Source organism: Schistocerca piceifrons, chromosome 7 (genome assembly GCF_021461385.2).
Source record: "Schistocerca piceifrons isolate TAMUIC-IGC-003096 chromosome 7, iqSchPice1.1, whole genome shotgun sequence".
Taxonomy (NCBI): Eukaryota; Metazoa; Arthropoda; class Insecta; order Orthoptera; family Acrididae; genus Schistocerca; species Schistocerca piceifrons.
This window is the reverse complement of record NC_060144.1, coordinates 297243047-297266534: the sequence shown is the minus strand read 5'-3', so window position 1 is coordinate 297266534 and position 23488 is coordinate 297243047.

The window sequence follows — 23488 nt, the reverse complement described above, 5'->3', positions numbered from 1 at the left end:
GCTAGCGATTACAGCATTCTGGCACTGTAGGTTTGCACTAGGCACGGACTAACCTAGCATGCACGCATCCTCTAGGAGAAAGGCATCTTACGCATGTACCTAGTGAGCATTAGATCTGAGATCAAATCCCTGACTTGGTAAAAATTTTCATTTGTTGCTTTAGTCTGCAAAAATACACCATAGATGTTTGATATTTGAAAAGGTTTCTGGAACCATATAGTTAAATTTGTAGTTGGTTTGGGCATAAATGTGATGTGAATTTAACTCAGAGCTGTCACCTCTGGTGGCAACGGTGGTATTAACCTGGCTGGAATCCTTACAGGTATGGCCCACATATTGCCTCAACCCTCTGCCAGAGTTCGTCGGTAATAGTGGGCAGACTTTTGGCAAACCATGAGAAGATATTTTCAGTGGGTAAGGAATCCGGAGAACGTGTTGACTACAGCACCAATAGAACGCATCGGTCATGGTGTCGTGCGACTGGTGGCCAGCTTCGGGTAGCTACTCGATGTCAAATGTTTTCCTTGGGTGGGCGATTAGGAGAACATATTGGCCAGGGCAACAGTCTAACACACACTGTAAGGTATTTCATGATAGCAGAAAACAACTAGCTGTTTTGTGTTCGAACGCCACGAAGACCTAGAAGATTTGTACCTAACACATAAGAAATTTAAAACCAGCTGGAAAATTATCGGCAACACGAAACAGAGGTGTTCACGATGTGGTATGACCTGCAGTTTTAAGTTGCACCGTAACGCCGCACAGGCGACAATTACAGGGTCCAGTCACAATGTGAGTAACTTGCGGTACCTACTGTCAGACCGCAGACGGCAGCACTTACATTGGAGGGTATATAAAGCTTGTCGGTGTGTCACAGAAAACAGTACTGTCGTCTTCTAATGCGGCAACAGAGCGACTTATCTTACGTCCATAAGTGCATTATCATTGGTTTTTGGCGAAAGGGGGAAGCATTTATAACGTAGCTAAGTTTGTAACTGTTCACATTGTAACCTCCCCACAAAATATATTAAATAATATGAATAATGATTCTAATTTAGTGTAACCTCCCCACAAAATTTTTAAATAAATAGTATGAATATGATTCTAATTTAGTGTAACGTCCCCACAAAATTCGTTCTAATTTGTAACCTCCCTACAAAATTCTTTTCACGTTAACCTCCACACAAAATTCTTTCTGATTTAATCTAAGCTCAAAATTCATTCACATTTAGCGTAACCTCAAAACAGAAAAATTCCTAAACCTCTCAACAGTAAAAATTATAATTATGTCGTTCCCATTCAGTGTAACGTCCCAATAAAAAAATAAACTCAGTAACCTGGAAATAAAACAATGTAACTAACCTCTCAATTAAATTGCCGCTCAGTTATGACTTTTCAATAATTCACTGTGAATTTAACCTGGTAAATTTTGGACGACAGCAGTGCTGCGTCATGGCCCTGAAAGATCATTCTGAATAAAAAAAGGAATAATTCTTACCTCAATGAAGTCGCCGGATATATCTGCTCTTACAATAAATTTTTCCGGCACAGCTCTGTACAATGCTGGCCGACCTATCTATCATTTATGAAAGGAAGCAATAATCGGGATGATCATGGATGGGAGAAATTAGTAAATTCTTTACATTGAAATGAATGGTTGTTAAAAGTTACTTTTTATGAGGAAGATTATTATTACGAGAGTTCTAAAACATTTACATGCGACTTGAGATAACATTACTACATATGCGCGAGGCTGCTTTTTACCTTATACAATAATACTCAGGCTCCGGCATCGCTGCACCGCGACCGGGCCAGCCAACACGATACACCATAACAGACCAGAGCAGACTCCAGACTAGCAACAACTTACTGCTACAGCTACACGGTTCCCACTGCAGTCAACACTGCTCTCTGGTCAGAGACCTTGCATATCACAGGCAGCCCATGAGCAATACATCGAAATTACATCTGCTCGGACCTCTTACATAACCCTCCATTGGGGGGGGGGGGGGGGGGGGGCAAAAATTTGGCAGTGATGTTGAGTCAATTGGACTTTCCATGAGCAACAAATTTTTCTAAAAACTACTTAATTTATGAAGTTTACAGTCACAGAGTATATACATATATATATAAGTGCAGAACATGAAATGAAATAGAGTGCACATGCACTGAGTACAGAACATATCAAGAAATGACAAAATGTATATGCAACGAGTTCAAAACATATTAACAAATGACGTAAAGTGCACACGCAATGTATATATTTTTTTACCATATTACAAGAACTAGGATACGCAATGAGTACAAAACATATTAACAAATGACATAAAGTGTACACGCACTGTATATCTTTTTTTACCATTTTACAAGAACAAGGAAAGGAAAGGGAAGGATTGCATCATGGTTGTAGCACAGTAGGTTGCACGTAGCTGCACTGAAAATCCATATCTTTCTACAGAAGCACAACACCAAGTGAGACAATCTGAAGTTCTCTTCCCTGAAGTATTAATCGGTGTAGCCAAGACACTGAAATGTCGTATTTATGTTCAATGCTATCATTTTGGTAGTACATTAGGTACACCAAACAGTGGGACCATAATAACATCTCCTCGTTCAAGGTGGTGGACAGCATGATGTGTCAACACCACATTCTTGTAAGGTACACCAACGTAGAATTAGTGCAAAAACCAAATATAGTCCTCCATGATCATGAAGATGGACAGGACAAACGGATGTTGCAGTAATTTCTGGTAATTAGGTCAGAAGGTGAAGGACATTAAGTCTTATGCTTAGCCATCATAGAGAATTACACTAGTCTATCAACCGATTTGAGTAATTGTTGGCACTCATTGCCTAGTTACTAAACATTTCTGTACTATGTATGGAGTATTACAGAACATTATTCATAAGTCATCTGATTACACTAAATATTGGCACTCATTGTCCAGTTACAAACAATATTTATGCATTATTCAGAAGTGATCATTCAAAACAAGAGTTAATTAATGGCATACCATTTACATAATTCATCTAGTTATAGTAATCATTGGCACTCATTGGCCAGTTACAAACCATTTTTATGCATTATTCAAAAGTGATCATTCAAAGAAAGAGTTAATGAATGGCACACCATTTACATAATTCATCTAATTATAGTAATCATTGGCACTCATTGGCCAGTTACAAACCATTTTTTTGCATTGTTCAGAAGTCGTCATTCAAAACAAGAGTTAATGAATATAGCATCAAGCTACTGGTATTCATATATAATAGCATGTAAGTGACGTAAGACAAATTTAAAATATAAGAAACAGTGGCATTCATTGGCCAGTTACAAAGTATTCATATAGTTTTATAAAACATTATTCAGTATTATTCAGAAGTCATCATTCAAAATGAGAGTTAATTATTGGCATAGCATTTATAGAGTGTAACAAAAATATTATTTACAGAAATTATTGTCATAGCATTTATGCATTATTACAAAACATCATTCAGTATTACTCAGAACTCATCATTCAAGTGACATAGGACATATTTAAAATGTAACACACAATAACTATTACTCAAGGTCTGTGGTCCAATAATACATAGATATAATGGATTTAATACATCTGACAAATCTGCATTATATTTAGTACTATAAATATCTCTTAAACTAGTAGCATTACTTGGAACCGGTAATATATTTTTTGTGCTAGCAATGAATAGCGTTGGGATCGATAATTAATTGCTGGGGCATGAAAATATTTGCTTTTCACTTATTGCTGCAAATAAGGATTAGTAACGTCATTCGTCATGAGTCAGCTGTAGCAAGGTTATGAAACAAGTAGAGTATATGTGATCACATTCATGAATGACACACACAAATGGGTAATAAAAATGCAAGTACTAGAACAGGTTTAATAACTAACTGCTTATAGCACATTAATTTCATGAATAGCTTCTCCTGGAAAAAATACAAAATGGATTATTAAGCTGAAAGAACAAATGCATATTATGTAGAAAAGTAGTGAACTTCGAATTAACAGGTAATGAAACATTTACTCAATATGTATGTACTCTAGCTGTCCTTTCCAAAACATTCAGTCATTATACCATGCGACATAAGACATACTGTCAAAACGAACTGCAACAAATACTTAAATAACTACATAGCATTTCTTAACTAACAGTAAATATAAAAAATTCATCATTATCCACATCTGCAAAGAAAAACTTCATTATTCATATTGCCATAACCTCATTACTATCATCACCTGCAAAGAAAAACTTCATTATTCATATTAGCATATTCTTCATATAACTATTCATCATCATTCATTATCATCTGCAAAAAAGACACTTCATTGTTCATTTTACCATTTACTTCATACAGCTATTCATAGTATAGAGTTTCTTATTTCTAACATATTTCATCACTAAAACTAAGATGTGTAGTTCTGTCTGACAGCCTGCATCAATCGCCTCGTATTCTGAAAGAAAAAAAAATTAGTTATGACTGCTATCATACGATGTGTATAGTATATTCTTGTTAATGCTTGTTAATTCTGAACCAATTTACTCTTCATCACAAGGTATTCCATTTTCTTTCGTTCATTGCGAAGGTGAAATTCCCATTTCATAGTTATCCACTGTGGTTTGTTTAATTTATTTCTTTTACACGTTATTGCTTTCTGAAAATGACGAATAAGGATTAATATCTTGCACTTAAATCATATACTCATGAAATAAAAACTTGATTCTAGTGATATAATTAAGTATACAGCATAGCATGACAGAAAACATATTATATCAAAAACATAGAGAGTGTTCATGTGCAAAAATGTACACACAGTCTCATAATGCAGTAGCCAAAAGTGTAGAATAGTCAAGATATTGAGATATCATAAGGAAAAATGTTAAAGTCAACTGGTGTTTGTTATATCCTAAAGATTTCATAGTGCATACTAACAAAACAGGAAAACAATCTACATAAACGAAAAATGGAAAATGTGCACGGTCTGATATACAACGACAAGAAAAGCGATCTGCTAACCTTACCTTGCCGGGCACTTGCCAAGAAAAAATATGATAATCATCAGTAAGTAGTCACATAGATAGAATTGCATAATTGGTCATAAAATATGTAAGTTTATCAGGAAAAATGTGCACGGTCTGATGTGTAACGACAAGAAAAGTGACCTGCTAACCTTACCTTGCCAGGCACTTGCCAAGAGAAAATATGATAATCATCAGTAAGTATTCATATATATATCTGCAGATGGCATTACAGTGTGATAAATCATAAAGTACGTTCATTCAATAAAGGGTTTAATATTGGAGACATGGTGATTGCCTTTACTTTTTCTGGTTCTCAGAGTTTCACCGTGTACTACATTGGGGTGAGGAATGCTGCGAATTCTGTATGGACCTGCATATAGAAGCTCAAATTTACTGCATCTACTCTTTACTCTGTTGGATAAATAATGTGTGCGTACTAATATCTTCTGTCCAATGTGAAAGTCACGGCGTGTACAAACCAGTTTTTGCTGTCTTCTCCGGCGCTCTGCGGCACGTTTGATATTGTTCAGCGCAATGCCAATTATTTCATGGTGTCATAGTCATCGAGATGTAGGAAAGGATACTAATTCTTTAATTTTGTTAGGTGGTTCAACATTTTTCAATATAACAGTCAGAGATAGCATAGTAGATTCATTTGGTATCGAGTTAATTACATCCTGGAATGACTGTATGTGTGTGTCCCAATCAATATGTTTTTTATGGCAGTATATTCTACATAGTTTACCTATTTCTTTCATTAGTCGTTAACAAGGGTTCGAAGAAGCGTGATACCTGGATATATAGATCAGAGAAATGTTTCTTGCTCGTAACATACGTGTCCATATAGCAGATAGAAATTGTGGTCCATTGTCGGAAATCACTTTCAATACATGCCCTATATGAAATAGAAAATGTTTTACAAATGCATTCGAAACAGATTTAGCAGTAGCTTTGCGTAACGGAGTGAAGGTAAGAAATTTAGAAGTGAGTTCAACAGCGACAAAGATGTAACAAAAACCTCTATTAGATATGGGAATCGGACCAAAAATGGCTACAGCGGCCATGTGTCTCAATTTAACGGATACAATGGGATGTAATGGAGGAATATGTGAAGTCGTGTGTGACTTAGTTTTCTGGCAGATTTTACATGGCGCTAAAACTCGTCGAATACCTTTCTCCACGTTGGCAAAATAACAGTTCTGCCTCAGTATAAGAAAACATTTTCTGGCTCCATAATGTGCGTAACTTAAATGAGTATACCAAATTAATTTGTTAACAAGCTCATCAGGAATACATAATAACCAATTGTTGCTTTCAGGGTGAGAGCGGTGAAACAGAATATTATAGCGTACAGTATAATGGTGTCTGATGGTAACATTATTCCTATCTTGCAAAAGGTGTTTAATTTCTTTCCACACGTTGTCTTTGCTCTGCTCTTGTGCTGTGTCTCGTAATGATGCCGAAATAAAATTTTCGAATGCAACTTGTTGAATATACATGAGGCTAAAATTTGCTTGGCAGAAGTTGGTTGCGAGTTTCAAGTTCTGGAACAGAATAATTGCGTTCAGCATGTGACAGAATGCGACTCGCAAAGGCGATGTTTTTAATAACTGTAGAACCGTCTTGTTCAATTTCCAGAAAAATGTGTATGCCTAAAGCAGTGTTAAAACTATCGGTGGCAATGGAAAAATTTCTAGTAAGATCTGTATGTGATAAAAGTGGTGCATTCAACAAAGCTTGTTTCAGATTGACAAATTCAGAATGTGCTTGGCTATCCCAGGACCAAATAGTGTTTTAGCCGTCAATTGACGTAATCTAGGGGTGTCTAAAGCAGAGTAATGAATAAATTCACGAAAAAAGTTAATTAAACCCAAAAAGCTGCGTAGTTGTTTCTTCGTCGTAGGAACAGTAATGTCACGTAAAACTTGAAGTTTTTCCGGGTCAGGCGCAATGCCTTCTGCTGAAATTACATGTCCAAGAAATTTTATAGAAGTTTTGCCAAAGTGCGATTGACTGATATTAGCTGTGAGTCCTTGTGCACGAAAAGTTCGTAACAGTTGTTCAAGAATCAAATTGTGTTCAGGCCACCTAGCTTCTGCAATAAGAATGTCGTCTACATACGTTGTGATTCTGTCTTTTAGTTCTGTCTGAAGTATAGTATTCAAACCGCAAATAAATGCTGCTGAAGAAATAGTTAAACCGAACGGTAATTTACAAAATTGATAACAGACACCAAAACAGAGAAAAGCTGTGTACTTTCTACAGTTCGGATGGAGGTGATTTTTTTTTCTTTTTTTTTTTTTTGCAAAAGAGTCTCTCGGATGTCGTCAAAAGTAATAACATTTTCGTGAACAAGATTCTCTGTGTCAAAATGTTACTTACGTTGCTGAAAGATTCAGTCTGTACACTATCTAGTCAAATTCTTTCTGACGTACTGTTATTTGCGGGAGGATGCTGTGGCATTTCAACTATTTGTACTGTTCTGATACTTTGTCCTGACGTATTAGGTCCGGGATGATACCTACTGTCTGGTTCATTCATGATAATTTGTTGTGGTTGATTATGCTGCTGGTAAGACCGACTGTTATTAAACGTACGCTGAAAATTGTGCTCATTACTTTTACGTCTGTCATGATAGTCATTGCTATACGGCGCGTTGTACGTAGTTATTTCCTTGTTGCTCTGCGTTACTATTTGGTGGAGCCGACGCTATACGTGTAGGCGGCGAAACATTTAAGCTTGGTTGACGTTGCACCTTACATTGTTGGTTAGGTACGTTAACTGGTTGGTTTTGTTGCTGTTGTTGGGAAAAACCTCTATTGTTACCAAAATGTGGTTCCTGTTGCTGATAATTATGAGAATACCGCTGATTAAAATCTTAACTCTCATTAAAAATTTTGCTGGTAGTTCTCGTCATTTCAGGAGTGTCTGATGAAAACTGTCACTTTCGGTAAAACTTATCATATCGGGTTTTCATTACTCATTCCTAATTCTAGATAGATCGATAGTTGAAGAGCTGTTTTCATAGATATAAAGGATAGTAGAAGAAAAGGCAGCAGTGCAGAAAACTAAAGATGAAATAGCACCATTACGGCTCGGGGCCCCGTGCACGCTACAGCACATATTCATCGAAGCGTAATGAATCCCCTGAGGTCTCTTACGTGCTGCAAATAAATTTTAGCTTCTGCATTACAGGCAATGCGGGTGAAAATTCAAAAACAAATTGTTGTATCCAGTCCAATGCTAGTTTCTGCATTACAGGCCAAGCTGATGTAAATACAAAAGCAAATTGTCGTACCGAGTCCAAAGCGTGTACCTGTGCTCTGTCATTTTTAAATACCTTAGATTTTTTTACGGATAAAAATTGCTTATAACCACAATTGTTGCCTCTGTATGTGTGAACAGGTTACGGATTGAATGAGAATCTGTTCGTCTGTGTCTGTTCGGATTCTAAGTCACGTAGTCTCTGTAAATTACCTAAGTTATACTGGCTGTGTGAGTGTGAGAAACGTTCAGAATTTGGCGTATGCTGTGACGTGTTAGAGACTGCAACGTTTTTCGTTTCTGTCACTTTAAAAGATTCGCCAATTTGGCTGATCTGTTTTTCAAATTTCTTATCGACTTTTGCATCCAGACTGTCTGAAAGTTCTGCTGACATTAATTTAAACTCGTCGCGTAATGTGTTGCTTTTTCAGAACATTGTTCAGTGACTGCACTACTTTCATCTGTAAGTAATTTCGTTGTGGCTACACGTGTACTACTTAATACTTGTACAACAGATCTAATTTCTTCACTACTGTTCCTAGCATTAGCCTTAATTTCGTCCCGTAATTGTTCTTTAGTATCATGTCGTTGCACGACAACGGCTGTCATCTGTTCATCAAGGTTGCCATGTTTTTCATTCGAACGTTTGAAACTTTCATTAAATTGTTTGATCGACCTGTCATATTTTTCTTTGAGTTGTTTGCACGATTCATTAAGTTCTTTGTACGATTCATTAATTTGTACCAATACTGCCATAACTTGATCCCAGCCAAAATTAGCGACTCTATTCTTTGTACTGTGTGATGGTGTATCTGCATGTCTCACGTTTTGTATAACCATTTGGTCATTGTCTGACTCGCGAAAAAGTTTGCTAATTGGATGAGCACTGTTTGTCACTACACCGGAATCAAATAAATCTGACGTATTCTGACTACATTGTTCATCTTTGTGAGTAAAATTTATCTGTTCACAATCCAAATTTTGCAAACCGGGTGTGTCAAACTGGGCCGAAAGGGTGACAAATTAGTAAATGCGTTGCGGCAGATGCAAACTACATTTAAGTGAATAAGAGCAGATATATGACTACTTCTCAGAGATTCACAAAGAAATACGATCCTGGCCGGTTGTCACCAAGTGTAACCTCCCGACCAAATTTTTAAATAAATAATATGAATATGATTCTAATTTAGTGTAACGTCCCCACAAAATTCTTTCTAATTTGTAACCTCCCTACAAAATTCTTTTCACATTAACCTCCACACAAAATTCTTCCTGATTTAATCTAAGCTTAAAATTCATTCACATTTAGCGTAACCTCAAAACAGAAAAATCCCTAAACCTCTCAACAGTAAAAATTATAATTATGTCGTTCACATTCAGTGAATCGTCCCAATAAAAAAATAAATTCAGTAACCTGGTAATAAAACAATGTAACTAAGCTCTCAATTAAATTGTCGCTCAGTTATGACTTTTCAATAATTCACAGTGAATTTAGCCTGGTAAATTTTGGACGACAGCAGTGCTGCGTCATGGCCCTGAAAGATCATTTTGAATAAAAAAAGGAATAATTCTTACCTCAACGAAGTCGCCGGATATATCTGCTCTTACAATAAATTATTCCGGCACAGCTCTGTACAATACTGGCCGACCTATCTATCTTTTATGAAAGGAAGCAACTGATTTTTCTATTGCAATAATCGGGATGATCATGGATGGGAGAAATTAGTAAATTCTTTACATTGAAATGAATGGTTGTTAAAAGTTACTTTTTATGAAGAAGATTATTATTACGAGAGTTCTAAAACATTTACATGCGACTTGAGATAACGTTACTGCATATGCGCGAGGCTGCTTTTTACCTTATACAATAATACTCAGGCTCCGGCATCGCTGCACCGCGACCGGGCCAGCCAACACGATACACCATACCAGACCAGAGCAGACTCCAGACTAGCAACAACTTACTGCTACAGCTACACAGTTCCTACTGCAGCCAGCGCTGCTCTCTGGTCAGAGACCTTGCATATCGCAGGCAGCGCATGAACAATACATCGAAATTACATCTGCTCGGACCTCTTACAACATGACGCTTTCTTGAAAGTATACCGAGCATAGCGAAATAGCGACATCCTAAACAGGCGCCGAGCAATTGTGGTGCACCACGTTCCATAGATGACAGGGATTAACAACGGCTTAGCAGATTTATACTGGCGCATGGATGTGTAACTGTTGAGCAACTAACCGCCCTGATGAACCAAGGGGCCACCAACTGTTTCCTCTTCAGGACCGTTCAGTGAAGGTTGCTGCGCGTCGGCCACCGCAGCAAGCACCTGGGTCATGCTCTTCAAAGGCGACGAAAGATGGCATTTGCAAGCGAATAACGCAGCCGGACTGAATGCTGACAGGTGGCCTTTTGTGACGAATCACGTTTCGTCCGTGATGCGACAGACGGAGTTTGGCGTGTAGGCCGTGAAATGTCAGAAAGCATACAGCCTGCAAAAATCTTCGGAAGGGTACAGTGCACAGGGGAGATCGTTATGGTCTGGGAAATAATCTCATGGCATCACCTGGGTGACATCGTCTTTCCGGAAGGCACATCGGGTCAACACAAGTGTGCATCTATCCCTGGGGACCATTTCAATTCATAGATGCAGCTTGTTTTTTTCCTCGACACGATGGCATCTGCCAGCAGGACAATGCAACGTGTCATACAGTTCGCAGTGTACGTGCATGGTCCAAAGAACACGACAATTAGTTTACGATGCTTCTCTGGCCACAAGACGCCCTAGCTGAGGATATGAGAGGCCACCTCAATTGAGCTCTTCGTGCCATGGATCCTCAAGGAGATGGCATGGATCCCAAACCCAATCAGTACTTTCCACAACCCTTTTCACTCACTTCCTGTACACGTCATAGCAGTGCGCGTTGCAAAAGGTGGTTACATTAATGTGACTGAACAGTGCATATGAATACTGAATATGTCTTTATCGCCAATTTTTGGCCATTAATAACAGTAGTCCACTTGTTAATTCTTATTTGCGAGTTTCGGGAATGCCTCATCATTAAAATATCAGTTAAAATAATTTAATAGCTAGTATTGTGTCATGTGGTACCTAGCTCAACACTGGCGCTCCAGTGAGTGCTTTTGAATAGTAGACTCTGTTTATGGGCCATGCCCAAAATGAGTATGTAAAAGTTTCAACAACAAGTGGACTCTTGTAATTAACGGCCAAACAACGGCAGTGATATGATTTGCACAACGCCAACTCATCACAGCAGATGCTTGGCCAGTAGGACTGTCGGATTCCACACATCCGTATGCCCATTGTGAAGTTCTGTGGAGAACTGAGGCTCGCCTTAAACGAAACCCTTGGCGTTTGGCGCAGCAATATCGCTTGCCCTTCTCTGTTGTGCGTCAGGAGAAGCCACAACAACTGTTGCTCGGTTGATACTCCGTGCTGTTACAGACGTCGTTGCTCTGTCTGCGTGGATACTTTTGTTGTTAGAAGTTTCTTGACTCAACGCGCATGTCGTGTATACGCGGTTCTTCATGACCGAGCGAACAACATGTCTCTCTCCTCCACTGCCAGTCGCGGGGGGCATATTGCATTCCTGAACCCATGGATTCAATATTCACCAGGCAACAGTGGAATCTTTACCAAAGCGGGCAATAATATCGTGAAACGTTAAATCGCAGTCTCTATGGGTCACGATCCTGCCTCTGTCGAGGTCCAACTAGTATGGGCAAACGTTTTCCTGATTACATGACACATACACTACCGTTTTCTCACCAAAAACCACCATTCAAATATGATTATGAATGAGCAGCCACTACATTACCTTTGCATTTATATAGCGATTAATCGTATAAAACATGTTCTAGGTAAATAGCTAATATTAGGAAATTAGACATCTGTCTGCGCTACAGCTGGCCATCTGCTAATCAATCTTCACGCGTGAACGGGATCAACTCGCTATTTGGAAATGGGAATCCCCCTTCCCCTCTTTATGGAATATTCTGATTATACGCCAAAAAACACGTCCGATTTATACCGATTGAATACATCAGCCAACCTGTTGCAAACCGAACGTTTATTCAACCCTTCACCTAGGTTTCGATTTTTACAGAAATATTTTCTTCAGAAGGAGTATGCTCTAAAATGTATATAAACGGTTACAACCCCTTTTTACGTACATAACAAAATACGAATAACAGAAAAATACTTTTGAGGTAAATTTACTCACTTGTTACATCACATGGCGGTAAACTATGTTCCCTGAAACAGAGCGGCTCTTGTCATATATAAAATTGATATGAAAACCGGAAACACCACATGCTATGGCTTGATACGGCAGCCATATTAAAATCAGCGTAAGTCAGAACAAATGTACTAATGTATTCGCCCACTGGTAAACGAACGATTCTATATAAAAATTTAACAGGAATTCAAAGAATAAAATATTTGCGTAACGTAAGTAATCGCTATGCCAAAGACAACGGTCAACTGTTCAAAGGCACAGACCCAAGCGACAAGGAAAGAGTAAAAGTGATAAAGTTACACCACAAGATGAAAATGAGAACCTTCTGCATAACTTTACGGAGGATTAGGCAGAAAAATTATAAACTATAGTTTGTTTTAATAGAACGGTTGGCACATGTGCTAAAAAGGTCCAAGAAAAATGAAATCCTGTCGTATGAAATGTAAGCAGCTCAAAAATAGAGATGAAGTATTTTCACGAAAACGGCGCCTTCACCAATGCTAGCTGTGATAGATGAACACGCATTGTGTGTCAGTGAGCAGCGTTTTAAGGCCACCAAGGAAGTGTTTATTCGCGAGTTGCCACTTGTCGTTCAAAATGTTACCCTCTCTCGTAGCAAGATGTTTGTTAATTTCAATTTCCTCTAATAAATACAATTTCCTGCCTTTTATTTCCTTACGTAAAGTCACCGTTTCTTACAGTTCCCAGAAATAAGTAAATGTTTTGCAAAATAAGAATTATAAACATTTCCTCGCTTCTTAAGCAACAGGTGCTCTTTATATCAGGAATTAATAGGTCTCCCAGTCTACCCTATACACGTAACAGCTAGGGTAAGCTTCATAGACGATTTTATAGATGTCTAAATTGGTGGAAGGGTCTTGTTCAGTTTCTAACACATGTACTAAATTTTTCTTCACACTATTGTTAATAGACAAGATAACTTTACGATCGTATTTTCTAGTCAGAAGACGGCCAATGGTGTAGCACGTTTTACCTACAAATGGTATCCAAATGAATTTGCCATTTTTCTCTTCACTATTCTCCAGTTTGTCGTCACCTAGTGTTGACAATGATTTATTTGCCCTTTTTTAGTGTCTGGCACATTATGTCTTGTTTTATGACCATTATTGCTAGCAATAGCCTTAATCAAATTAATATCTTTCTGAAAATAGTACTGGGAAAGTAGCATTGTTAAAGGACTGTTTACCGCTGAATGAAAAACGCAACATTTTTGAGCCGAGTAGAAAAAATCTAGTGGTGTAATATTATGAGAAAAGCTTGTCTAACGACAAATATCGAAATTGACACTGCCATTTTGTATGAGTAATTTCAGATCAAATAAATTTAGGTCACCGCTCTCATTCTGAGTCTCTTTTGTAAATTGTCAGTGGAGTTGATGAAAATGTCAGCTAGGATGCCAGCTAAGGGACCACTCATCGCCAGGCCAAGAGACTGAATTTATTTATTTACATGTCAAGTCCCATAGGATCAAATTGAGGAGCAAATATCCAAGGTCATGGAACGTGTCAGTACATAAATGACAACATAAAAGTATTAAGGGATAAAAATAAATGTTTATTTACCAGAACGAAGACAGACTATAAGTTTAAGTAAACAAAATCAACAATACAATAGGGATCAGCTTAATTTTTCAAGGAACTTCTCGACAGAACAGACGGAGTGACCCATGAGTAAAGTCTTAAGTTTACTGCTAAATTTTTTGAATTCGAGTGGTAGCTTATTGAAAATGCATGCAGCAGTATACTGCACACCTTTTTGCCAAGAGTTACGGAAGTCCGATCCAAATGCAGGTTTGATATCTGCCGAGTATTAACCGAGTGAAACTTGCTTATTCTTGAGAATAAGTAAAGAATACACATATTGAGAGGCCGTTGTCGGTATACCCAGACTTGTGAACAGGGGTCGAGAAGAGGTTCGTGAACTTACACCACTTATTGCCCGAACCACCAGTTTCTGAGCCACAAATATCCTTTTAGAATGGGAAGAGTTACTTCAAAATATAATACCATGAAAATAAGCAAAGTAGACTAATTTTCATGCGGAACGATCACTCACTTCTGATACCGTTTGACTAGTGAAAATGGCAGTATTAAGTCTTTGAACAAGATCCTCAACACTGGCTTTCCATGACAGCTTACTATCTATCTGAACACCTAGAAATTTGAACTGTTCAATTTCACTAATCATATGCCAGTTCTGTGAAATTAAAAAGCAAGGTTTTTGTTGAATTGTGTGTTAGAAGCTGTAAAACTGACTCTTACTCTGATTTAGCGTTAGATTATTTTCTACAAGCCATGAACTGAAGTTATGTACCACACTATTTGAAATCGAGCCAATGTTGCACACAGCATCCTCTACCACCAAGCTAGTGTCATCAGCAAACAGAAATATTTTAGAGTTGCCTGTAGTACTGCAGGGCATATCATTTCTATAAATAAGGAACTGCAGTGGCCACAACACTGATCCCTGGGGCACCCTAACTTGACAGTACCCTAAACAGACCCCACATCACAGCCGTTGTCAACTTTGTGAATAATGACTTTTGCAGCCTGTTGCTAAAGTAAGAGGTGAACCAATTGTGAGCTACTCCCCATATTCTGTAATGGTCCAACTTGTGGAGCAATATTTTGTGATCAACACAGTTAAATACCTTAGTTAAATCAAAAAATATTCCAAGCGTTCGAAACCTTTTGTTTAGCCCATACAATACCACACAGAGAATAGAGAATATAGCATTTTCAGTAGTTAAATGACTTCTAAAGCCGAACTGTGCATTTGATAGCAAATCGTGTGACATAAAATGATCAATTATCTTTACACACACAGCCTTTTCAATGACTTTAGCAAACACCGATGGCATAAAAATAGGTTTAAAATTATCTACATTATCCCCTTCTCCCTTTTTGTGAAGCGGCTATACTACTGAGTACTTTAATCGTTCAGGAAACTGACCATTACAAATATGGCTTAATACAGGGCTAACATGTGCGGCACAGTGCTTTAATATTCTGCTAGCCACTCCGTCATAACCATGAGAGTCCTTAGTCTTCAATGATTTAATTATTGACTCAATCTCTTTCTTGTCTGTATCGCATAGGTGTATTTGAGACATCAATCTCGCAAAGGCATTTGCCAAGAAAGTTGTATGATTTCCTGTGGAAACTAAATTTTTAGTTAAATCACCAGCAATGCCCAGAACTGATTTATCAGTAACAGAAATATTTTTACTGCGAACTGACTTTATATCGTCGACGTTGTGCTGATGACCAGACGCTTCCTTCACAACTGATCATATGGTTTTAATTTTATCTTGTTAATTAGCTATTCTATTTGCATACCACATACTCTTTGCCTTCCTAATAACATTTTAAGCACCTTAAAATACTGTTTTTAATGGGCTACTGTAGCCTGACTGTGACTACTTCTAACATTTTGATATAATTCCCACTTTGTTCTACAAGGTATCCATATCCCAACAGTCAGCCACCCGGGCTGCCTATTACTGCTAGTATCCCGTTTAAAAAGTTCTAATGGAAAGCAGCTCTCAAAGAGCATGAGAAATGTGTTAAGGAAAGCATTGTATTTATCATATATGTTATCGAACCTATAGACTTCCTGCGATTCTTATTCCTTGACAAGGTATAAAAAACTCTATTACTGTTGGATTAACTTTCCTACATAGTTTGTAATTGAATATAGCATTGGTTTGAGTACAAAACCCTTTTAGTGTTAAAATTTGTGCATCATGTTCTGAAAGGATATTCACACTTTTAATAACAGAACGCCCATCTGGTAATGACGAATGAATAAAAGTATTGTCTGTGGCTGTGCTACTGTTCCCCTGCACCATACATACAGTTACCGTTAAAAGTAAAATAATTTTATTGGAGCACTACCTTTGACAAGCTCATCAATTCTGTAATTTGTCTAGTAGTTACCTTTTTGCGCAGTAATATGTTCTTTTCAATGGTTTCAAGTCTTATGTCTATAGAAACGTTCGTGTACAGGCTTGTTATATCGAAGAACAACAACCTAGTATGAAGAGTGCATTTGAGCGTTTTCACTGTACTAATCAGTTTATGTCAATTTTTAGCGGAAAAGGTACTGTCAAAAGTAAAAGATTCCTAGAGTTTACCTTTTAAGCACCTACCTAACTTGTGGTGAGCACTCTCTGTACTGTTTACGACCGAACGGATCGGATGCTGTTTCTCATGTAGCTTAAATTGCCTTCTTAAAAAGGGAGGCTTTGGATTCATGTTCACTAACCATTTTTTTCTGAAATTTCCAGACAACGTTTTCAGTATTACTTAAACAATTCCGAGTTTCTTTTTTCGGGTTAACGATGGGATCTGTACTAGTTCCCGTGATACCATTTTCCTCAAAAATTGTTTTGATTTAGTACATACATCAAAAATTGAAAATGACCCTTTCAGAAATTCAGGTGTCTATACAATCCATAGCTATTATATAGGGTAGAATAGTAGATCTATTAAAGGCAGGTGTAAGGAGCATCTGTCGGGTAAGAAAGAGGGAAATATTCATAATTCTTCTTTTGCCGAACATTTACTTATATCAGACCAGTTTCCGTGGGAATCAGAAGACACGATACTTTTACGTAAGGAAATAAAGGGCTAGAAATTGGATTTATTAGAGGAACTTGAAATTTGTAAATATCTTGCTAAGAGAGACGGTAACATTTTCAACGATCAGTGGCAACTCGCGAGTAAGCACTTATTTGATGGACTTAAACCACTGCTCACGATAACATAATGCGTGGTTACCGATCTCCTCTAAGAAAGCTGAACGTGCTGTTTTCCTCAAAATATTTCCTATCATTGAGCTACGTACATTTTATATCACTGTATTTCATTTTTCCTATCCCTTTCAGCACATGTTCCTACAGTTCGTATCCAAAAATATTGTATTTTGTAATTTTTCTGCATGAGCCTCAGGACAGTTAAGCAGAAGTTTCTCATGAATGATATTTTAGTCTGCAGCGGAGTGTGCGCTTATATGAAACTTCCTGGCAGATTAAAATGGCTTTCTGGACCGAGACTCTAACTCATGACCTTTGCCTTTCTGGTGCAAGTGCGCTATCAACTGAGCTATCTAAGCAAGACTCACTCCCCCTCCTCACAGTTTTACTTCTTCCATTACCTCGTCTACTACCTTCGAATCTTCACAGAAGCTCTCCTGTGAACCTTGCAGATGTAGCACTCTTCTAGGAGTTGGTAAAGCACTTGCCCACAAAAGGCAAAGGTCCCGAGTTCGAGTCTCGGTCCGGCACACAGTTGAAATCTGCCAGGAAGTTTCGTTTCTCCAGGTTCTCATTTTTATGTTGTGATGTAACATTATCTCTTTTACTTTTCCTCCAACTTTTTGTAACAGAAGTAATTTTTTGTAATTGAATTATTGTCTTCTACACATTAAATTTACGTGGAGGATCACTCTGTTATACAAATGTTTTTGAGATCATTTTATATTTAATGTATACCTCTAAAATTATTGCATTTATTACTGGCCTTCTACAAAAGATTTGTCATTTTGGGTTTATGTAAAACTACGTCACTGAACACCGGAAAGACACTGTGCTTAGCAGCACCTATATAGCCCCAACTGGTTTCCAATTTTTCTCAAATCGCTTAACGTCTTATAGTGTTAAGTGGAAGTCTCTCATTTTAGTAACGTTGTTTTAGCTTGTATTTGTTCTTCTGTGTTCATGTATTGGGAACAGTGGTCCTTTTCTAGGTTCTGCACTCTGAATTTACGTACAGCATTGCCCTTTCTGCAAATGTACTGGTTTTTTACATAATGTACACCTGCTAATCTATTGCACTATTAGTAAACTTGTAGGAGAAACTTTTCTTCTTACATTAATATAAAATGCTGTTATTTAACACAATCAAGGAGGAATTCTGACCCGCATGTATTTAGCGTACTTCGCATCCCAATTCTTTTCTTATCGCTTGGCCGTGTACCTTTGAACAGTTGGCCTTTCTCTCTGGCTTAGCGAAAACTTATATTACGCAAATGTTTCATTCCTTGAACTCCTTATAATTTTATGTAGACAAGTGCCTTTACCAGAGGGAGAATACATCTGTATATTTATTCTGACCTACGCTGAATGTAATCCGGCTGTTGTCTCAAGTCATGGCATGTGATGTTTCTGGTTTTCATATCAGTTGTATATATGACAGGAGGCGCTCGGTTTCAGGTAATGTAATTTACCACCCTACGATGCAGCATGTGAGTACGTTTACATCACAAATACTTTTCTATTATTAATATTTTGTTGTTGTGGTCTTCAGTCCTGAGACTGTTTTGACGCAGCTCTCCATGCTACTCTATCCTGTGCAAGCTTCTTCATCTCCCAGTACCTACTACAACCTACATCCTTCTGAATCTGCTTGGTGTATTCATCTCTTGGTCTCCCTTTACGATTTTTACCCTCCACGCTGCTCTTCGTTACTAAACTGGTAATTCCATGATGCCTCAGAACATTTCCTACCAACCGGTCCCTTCTTCTAGTCAAGTTGTGCCACAAACTTCCCTTCTCCCCAATCCTATTCAACACCTCATTAGTTATGTGATCTACCCATCTAATCTTCAGTATTCTTCTGTAGCACCACATTTCGAAAGCTTCTATTCTCATCTTGTCTAAACTATTTATCGTCCATGTTTCACTTCCATACATGGCTATACTCCATACAAATACTTTCAGAAACGACTTCCTACGACTTAAATCTATACTCGATGTTTACAAATTTCTCTTCTTCAGAAACGCTTTCATTCCCATTGCCAGTCTACATTTTATATCCTCTCCGACCGTCATCAGTTATTTTGCTCCCCAAATAGCAAAACTCCTTTACTACTTTAAGTGTCTCATTTCCTAATCTAATTCCCTCAGCATCACCCGACGTAATTCGACTACATTCCATTATCCTCGTTTTGCTTTTGTTGATGTTCATCTTATATCCTCCTTTCAAGACACTATCCATTCCGTTCAACTGCTCTTGCAAGTCCTGTGCTGTCTCTGACAGAATTACAATGTCATCGCCGACCTCAAAGTTTTTATTTCTTCTCCATGGATTTTAATACCTACTACGAATTTTTCTTTTATTTCCTTCACTGCTTGCTCAGTATACAGATTTGTTAACATCGGGGAGAGGCTACAACCCTGTCTCACTCCCTTCCCAACCACTGCTTCCCTTTCATGCCCCTCAACTCTTATAACTGCCATTTGGTTTCTATACAAGCTGTAAATAGCCCTTCGCTCCCTGTATTTTAGCCCTGCGTCCTTCAGAATTTGAAAGAGAGTGTTCCAGTCAACATTGTCAAAAGCTTTCTCTAAGTCTACAAATGCTCGAAACGTAGGTTTGCCTTTCCTTAATCTAGCTTCTAAGATAAGTCGTACTGTCAGTATTGCCTCACGTGTTCCAATATTTCTACGGAATCCAAACTGATCTTCCCCTAGGCCGGCTTCTACTAGTTTTTCGCGTTAGTATTTTGCAGCTGACTTATTAAACTGATAGTTCGGTAATTTTCACATCTGTCAACACCTGCTTTCTTTGGGATTGGAATTATTATATTCTTCTTGAAGTCTGAGGGTATTTCGCCTGTCTCATACATCTTGCTCAACGGATGGTAGAGTTTTGTCAGGACTGGCTCTCCCAAGGCCGTCAGTAGTTCCAATGGAATGTTGTCTACTCCCGGGGCCTTGTTTCGACTCAGGTCTTTCAGTGCTCTGTCAAACTCTTCGCGCAGTATCGTATCTCCCATTTCATCTTCATCTACATCCTCTTTCCTCTCCATAATATTGTCCTCAAGTACATCGCCCTTGTATAGACCCTCTATATACTCCTTCCACCTTTCTGCTTTCCCTTCTTTGCTTAGAACTGGATTTCCATCTGAGCTCTTAATATTCATACAAGTGGTTCTCCTTTCTCCAAAGGTCTCTTTAATTTTTCTGTAGGCAGTATCTATCTTACCCCTAGTGAGATAAGCCTCTACATCCTTACATTTATCCTCTAGCCATCCCTGCTTAGCCATTTTGCACTTCCTGTCGATCTCATTTTTCAGTATGTAAAAATTGTGTAACCGTTTGTATGCATTTTTATGACCCATTTTTATAAATATCGAAAACTAGGTGAACAGATAAATAAACATTTGGTTTGCAGTTGGTTGGCTGAATTTTTCAACGTGTTCAGGTTTATACGAGTGCTGAATTGCAGCCATGTTTAAGATTCTGGCATGCGGTTCACTTAAGCCATTGTTTTCAATTCGTGGTTGATGGCGCAGTAATAGACAGATATAAAGTGCCACTGTTTATACAGTAAGAACCGACGCACTTAATTCTGCATTTCATTTTTGATGAAAACGTAAACCTTTGTGTTGTAACTGTTGATACTGATATTCAAAAGTTACTTGTGTACTGCAAATGTGATTGTACAGTAGATGTAGCTGGATAATGACATTTCTGACATATGGGCTACTTAAATGGTGAAGTAGATTTCTATTTTCTACGAGGTTATTGGGGTGAGTCTCCAAATCATTTTAATGCTTGATTTAGGTGGCCAACCTCGAACCCCGCCGTAATGGTGACTGACTTCGGTGGTGTGCGTGTGTCTCGATCCAACCACTGTTAACTCTCGCGCTAGCCGCTACACAGCTACTGGAGGAGTACAAGCCAGCCATTGTAATAGGATAAAGTCAGTGTTAGAGGCAGGCGCATCTGCCTTGGATACCCACCGAAATCAAGTAACCTAAAGATGAGAATCCAGGAGACTCATCGATAACAAACATACCGATGGGAACAGAAGACCTTTACACCAGGGTGTTGTTCCTGGATAACTCTAAACATGATTGCAGATATTCTAACCAGACTTTTATACGGCTAAGCATATTTTACTGTACAGTCAAACTTACAACACTACAGTAAATTTTTAACATGAGCACCAACCGTTAGAATACAAACATTGACATTTACATCGTAAATAATATAGATTCAGATGCAACTGTTATTAATTGCAAAAACTGGCACACTTGATATTTATCGATTGTAGCACCATCGACCACCAATGGGAAACAATAGTTTGAGTAAACCGTATGTATTTTTTGGAGTATAATCCGAATACACAATAAAATTAGCGATTCCCGATTGAAAATACAAAGTTGACATTGCCACGTAAATGGGTAAATAGGAGGTGTCCGGTTGTAGCTCAGACAGATGTCTAATGTTAACTTATCACATAGAACAATTTTTTTTTCGTACGATGCGTCGTTTCGAGATATTTTACTGCCTCTAGTTAAAACAAACACCCTGTATATTAAAGGGTTACAGACTGAGGGCGTTATTGTAGTGTATGTGCAACATACCTCGACCCCGATGACAGAGTGTAAGCACCAACATGTAGGGAAAGGCCTAATGTGGCATCCTTCTTGCTGACGTCAGTGGAGCAAATGTGGAAACATGAACTATGACGTTGTATCAAATGCGTCCAAACGGGACCAAAGTGCTGTTATACTTTTCTTGGCTACCGAAGGATAAAAAAAAAGTAAATGTCTATCGCAAGAATAAAGAATGTGTGTGGGGAAACACGTCTGTCGAAAAACACCGTTGTAGAATGGTGCACCAAGAGGTGCTGCTACTTCATTATGACAACGCACGTCCTTATACCCCAAAGCTCGTAACGCAGAACGTACGCCAATTCAAGAGGAAGACAATCGAAAACTTCCCCTGTAGTCCTGATCTCGCCTCATACGACTATAACGGTGTAGACGGATAGAAGCTGTTAACCTATGCATTTCAGAGTCCTTGCTTTCTTTTTCTTTTGTTTTACTGATTTCAACCAAACTTGGTACACAGATCCCTTACTGTCACGCAAAAATCGCCGTGAGTAAGAACGACCTATATATCGTAATTCAGAAGATCCGGCGTCATACGAAAATAGATGCTTGAATAACTGCCGTCTGATGTGTTTGACATTAAAATTTATTACTTCTTTGCTACTAACTCTCTCCGTAATAAATTTCGCTAACAGAATCTACCTATGCCGCTAAATGCACCAACAAAATTATGTCATGGTACCATACACAATTCATGAGAAAGGTCATATTCACTGTGATGTGTGATAAAATGCCGCATCATACGCGCAGTTCTAATACATTTATTCTTTAGTACTAAAGCACTCCTGCTGTCGCGTCAGCTTAAGGAAATCTCTGACACCTGGCCGTGCTTATGGTAACTTTCAACTCTAAGCGCAAACGGCTGTAGGAGAAAACAATATCCCTCTATAGAGCTACGAAGAGTTGTTACCTTGGAAACGTTTATTGAACTGTGCTGTAAATACGCGAAGCAGATGTGTTTTCACGAACGTATGGAAATGAACTTTTTTCCTTATTACAGTACGAACACAGTGAGGTCTTTTTATCCGTTTCTAATAGAAAATTGGCATAAATGTACTCGGAAAATGCCGGGTTTGTGAGCTATGGGATGAATCACCTGGAACTTGCACCGCAAATGCTTAGGAAATGGAAAGTGCTACTGATGTGCAGCTTTCACAGAATGTGTTAGTAGCTAGGGGCTCGTATTGTTGGCTTATCAACAGATTGTAACAACACCTACAGAGTATTTTTTGTGCAAACATACAATTATTAAATGGAACAATGAATACTGACACTAACAAACTGAAAGTAGTGTGAGTTAGAATGTCAGTGGAGTTCGTTACTGGATTCTAGTGCGAGTTTTTACAAGCTATCGTATCCTCAGAAGTTCCACCACTGGCACGTGTAGCACACACTAAAGAGTAACACATCTACATACACTAGTTATGTGGCTTCATAGCTGTAACGAGACAACTGACCATCACAGGCTGTGTTCAAAATGATCACCCGCAGCTGG